Raw genomic sequence first — 5,299 nt, 5'->3', positions numbered from 1 at the left:
AGTACACCTACATGCGCACGCGAAGTGTGGCAGAACATGTGAGTGTTAAGACCATCTCTACCACATATCATATCCGCCCGAACCACATAGCACGGATGCAGGCCCGGTCCTGACCTTTCGAGGGCCCGGGGCGAAACTAAAATTCGGGCCCCTTAATACAATTTTTTTACATATTCATGTATAAAAGGCTACCAATAGACTCAAAAAGTACCGATAGCAATATTCATATAACAATAGTATTGTATACATCCTATACTAAAAATTTATCTTTTTACTCCTAGATGCAAAGTTAGTGACGATGGAATCAAAATAAATCTCGTCTAATAGCCTCTTCTCGATGCATAGGTGATAAATTAAATACGCGCTCATGATCACTCACATTGTTATCAGCTGCGTTACGTTAGCGTTGTCTTCATCCCCAGCAAGAACTAGTGCCATCTCGTCTGGATTTTCCGAAGTGCTCGTGTTACTCTTCAAAAATTTGTCAATAGATCCCCTATGTGATTCCAGCAACTTCTTTTTTCCTCTCTCAACCTCCTTTTGTCACAACCGGACAAAGGCTTTCTAGGCGACATAAGCAGACTAACAATAAGGAAAACAAGTTGTAACTGAAATTAGGGCATAGACGACCTCCAGGAGAACATCAGGAATTCAAGATCAAATCACAATACCTGCTGTGATTAATTCTCTGAGGTTTCAGATTACCAGATCTCCTGTCGGCGGACGGCGGCTGTTGTGGGCGATTTGGCTGGACGCCCAGGTGAAGTAATTAGCGACGAGGAGGCGCAGAGTGGAGGCGTCGACAGAGGCCGAGGCGTGATTTTCGTCTTGATCAGGAGCGCAAGGTATTCCATCAGGGCACCGGACGATCGATATGTGCAGTACTTCCTCTACGTACGCAAAAGAGAAAGCCCAGCCTTAGCTTTCCTTTGCTGGGAAACAAAACGCAATGGCCAATGGGCCTAGTCTAGTAGTATAGAACATATGCCTGGGAAGGGCCCCAAATTTTCTTGGGCCCAGGGCGGCCGCCCCTCTCGCCCCCCCCTTGGGCCGGGCCTGCACGGATGCGGTGAACTGCATCATCTTTTTTCGGTGCGAATGAAGTCGTGCATAATAGATCCAACACACATGTACCATATTATGTTTTGCGGTACAAGTACGATGGATCTGTTTTGCCGCCGCAGTTGCTATACCACAAATCAGGGTTTTGAAGACAACCAGGGTTAAGCCCGTGGCATCAATATCGAAAATTAAAACCTACATAGTTCGAATTGACGACAATGTTTCAAACAAGGAAAAGGTCCAAAACAAACTATAAACTTGTAGAAGAAAGATAAATCCTGAACTCCTAATATCGGGAATTGGCACTCTGAACTTTGCAATCTCGGTCTAATTTAAACCTTCCAGTTTGGTTGAGTCGAATTCGCTGACGTGGCATTGGTCAAAGCCCAGATTGTCGATTGGGCCCACCGTCACAGTTATAATAGTAAATAAGAAAATCAAAAAAATGCTCGGGCTCCCGAAACCGGCGAAATGGAGCTCGTGGAGATGAACCACTGTGCCGTCGTTGACCGCGAACTGGCGCAAGTGCATGTGTTTGGGCCTCCTCTGCCATGGGACATGCGCAAGTGGGAGTCCAGGGCGGTGGCGACGGCAACTCCAGGTCAACGCCGGCGGTGGATTCCTAGGCCAGATGGCTAGGGCTCTCCGGAGTGGTGTATTGGCGGCGGTCGCCCCTCGCGGGCTCGTACTCGAAGCAGGCCCGCTTGAAGTGTGAGGCCGCATGGAGGAGGCAGTCCAGGGACGACAGTTGTTGGCACATGGCTGCTTTCCTTTGATGCAGGGGTGTGGGGGATCCGTTGGTGGATGCGGGGAAGTGATGCATGTAAAATGCATCCATGAACTTTGTGGTTTATTGCCACATATTCCCACATCTTATAGAATATTATTTCCACGGTTTATATTGTTTTGGGAGATTTTCTACACAATCCCCTCTTCTCTAGTTATAACTATGTCTGGCAGAAAACACCTTATGTTAGTATTTTTGACTTTCCAGGAGTTACGAGGCTCGAAAAAGGACAAGGTCAGGGGCCGTGGTTCGGAATTTTTTAGATGAACAAAGTGAGCTAAAGTGGGACCCCATGAGGTCAAGGGGGTGGAAACTAGGCACAGTGGCACGCCCACTCTCTTAAGGCGCGCCACCAGGGGTCGTTTCCCCCTCGACCGTCCGATCAACCTCAATTTTGCACCCACGGACCTATCAAGGGGGTGGAAACTAGGCACAGTGACAGCATTATTATACATTTTCCGGCACTAACCTATTAACAAGATGCTGAAGTGCCAGTTGCTGTTTTCTGCTGTTTTTGGTTTCAGAAATCCTACAAAGGAAATATTCTCGGAATTGGACGAAATCAACGCCCAGGGTCTTATTTTTCCACGAAGCTTCCAGAAGACCGAGGGAGAAACGAAGTGGGGCCACGGGGCGCCGCCACACTAGGGAGGCGCGGCCTAGGGGGGGCCGCGCGGCCCTAGCGTGTGGGGCCCCCCGTGACTCCTGCGACTCTGCCCTTCCGCCTACTTAAAGCCTTCGTCGCGAAACCCTCTGTACCGAGAGCCACGATACGGAAAACCTTCCAGAGACGCCGCCGCCGCCAATCCCATCTCGGGGGATTCAGGAGATCGCCTCCGGCACCCTGCCGGAGAGGGGAATCATCACCGGAGGGCTCTACATCATCATGCCCACCTCCGGATTGATGTGTGAGTAGTTCATCGTTGGACTATGGGTCCATAGAAGTAGCTAGATGGTTGTCTTCTCCGCTTGTGCTATCATTGTTTAGATCTTGTGAGCTGCCTAACATGATCAAGATCATCTATTTGTAATGCTACATGTTGTGTTTGGTGTGATCCGATGAATCTAGAATATTATGTCAAGTTGATTATCAATCTATCATATATGTGTTGTTTATGTTCTTGCATGCTCTCCGTTGCTAGTAGAGGCTCTGGCCAAGTTGATACTTGTAACTCCAAGAGGGAGTATTTATGCTCGATAGTGGGTTCATGCCTCCATTTAATCCGGGATAGTGACAAAAAGTTCTAAGGTTGTGGATGTGCTTGTTGCTACTAGGGATAAAACATCGATGCTTTGTCTAAGGATATTTGTGTTGATTACATTACGCACCATACTTAATGCAATTATCTGTTGTTTACAACTTAATACTGGAGGGGTGCGGATGCTAACCCGAAGGTGGATTATTTAGGCATAGATGCATGCTTGGATAGCGGTCTATGTACTTTGTCGTAATGCCCTGATTAAATCTCATAGTAATCATCATTGATATGTATTGAATCTTTATTTGTCAATTGCCCACCTGTAATTTGTTCACCCAGCATGTTACTTATCTTATTGGAGAGACACCACTAGTGAACTGTGGACCCCGGTCCATTCTTTTACATCTGAATACAATCTACTGCAATCATTGTTCTTTACTGTTCTTTGCAAACAAACACCATCTTCCACTCGATACGTTTAATCCTTTGTTTTTAGCAAGCCGGTGAGATTGACAACCTCACTGTTACGTTGGGGCAAAGTATCTTGATTGTGTTGTGCAGGTTCCACGTTGGCGCCGGTTTCACTGGTGTTGCGCCGCACTAAACTCCTCCACCAACAACCTTCACGTGCTTCTTGGCTCCTACTGGTTCGATAACCTTGGTTTCATACTGAGGGAAACTTGCTTCTATACACATCATACCTTCCACTTGGGGTTCCCAACGAACGTGTGCTTCGCGCGTATCAAGCTAAATTTCGGGCGCCGTTGCCGGGGAACTGAAGAAAAGCTACACCACAGAGTTTTCTAACTCCCACGTCAACTGCACGCCAGCAGGTTTCATATTTACCGGTCTCATGGTGTAGTTGGAGACTGGTTTATAGTTTAGTTGCCGTACTATCAAGAGGGCTCTCGAGTGAATAACTCGGTCGTATCCTTCGGAGAGCTCAAACCTTTGCATCCTTGCATCATATTTCTTGGATTTTATTTGGATCTTATCAATGTGATGTTCTAGAGCTTGTGCTTATTCTCATGACAAGCTCTAGTTCATCGAGAATGGTTTTTGGACGGGAAACTTGTTGCATTTTCGAGGTTGGAGGTTTTACCAGTTTGTCTTTTATAGATAGGTCAAACCTTTTATGATTATTTCTATCCTCCTTTGTTGGAATATGCCTGCATTATCTTGTATAGCTTATTAATAGCTTCAAAACGAGCCCAATACCATCAAAATCGGAGTCCGGATACTCAAGTTATGCTCATTCTCGTTTTGCTGTCTCTGCCAGTTTTTAGGGGGGCGGATAATCCGGCGCCCGAAAAATTGCTAAGGACTTTTGGGCGTGAGCCTCAGTATAGGACCCAGATTTTTGGCCGGATATTTCATGCCGGGGCCCAGATAATCAGGCCTGGTAACCCCCAATGGCCATATTTCATGCGGGGCTATAAATAGCCTTCTTCTTCCCCAAAATCTGTGAGCTTCTCTCACTCTCTCTCACTCCTCCATTGTTGACCTTGAGAAGCTTGCTCTATCTCTCAATCCCTCCATGATTCTTGCCCCCATTTGAGAGAAAAGAGAGAGGAGATCTACATCTACATCTTGACCAATCAAATCCCTCTCTTTGTGAGGGGAATCCACTAAATCTAGATCTTGGAGAAATTTGGTGTTCCTCCTCTTATTTGTTCTTCCTCTCTTATTCCCCAATAGCTTTTGTAGCTTTATTGGAATTTGAGAGAGAAGGACTTGAGCATCTTTGTGGTGTTCATGTCATTGCATTTGGTGCATCGGTTTGAGTTCTCCATGGTGATTCGTGGAAGTGGAAGCAAGAAAGTTGTTACTGTTGGGTTCTTGGAACCCTAGACAGATTTTAGGCCTTTGTGGTGACTTGTTGGGAGCCTCCAATTAAGTTATGGTCCCCAACCTTTGTGTAAGGCTTGGTTTCCGCCTCGAAGAAAATCCCTTAGTGAAACTGTGACCTGGGCCTTTGTGGCAAGGGTCATCGGAGAATAAGGTGAGGCGCCTTCGTGGTGCTCGGTGTGTGGTTGACTACCGCATCTTGGGGTGAGGCCTTTGTGGCGTTGGTGTGCATCGAGCAACCACATCTCAAGGTGAGGCATCTTGTGGCGTTCGGGAGCACTAAGCCACCGCACCTCTCCAACGGAGATTAGCACTCGCAAGAGTGTGAACTTCGGGATAAATCATCGTCTCCCGCGTGCCTCGGTTATCTCTATACCCGAGCTCTTTACTTATGCACTTTACT

This window comes from Lolium rigidum, chromosome 3 (assembly GCF_022539505.1).
Source record: "Lolium rigidum isolate FL_2022 chromosome 3, APGP_CSIRO_Lrig_0.1, whole genome shotgun sequence".
In the NCBI taxonomy this organism is placed as follows: domain Eukaryota; kingdom Viridiplantae; phylum Streptophyta; class Magnoliopsida; order Poales; family Poaceae; genus Lolium; species Lolium rigidum.
The sequence above is the reverse complement of the archived record's forward strand: the minus strand, read 5'-3'. Positions refer to the sequence as shown.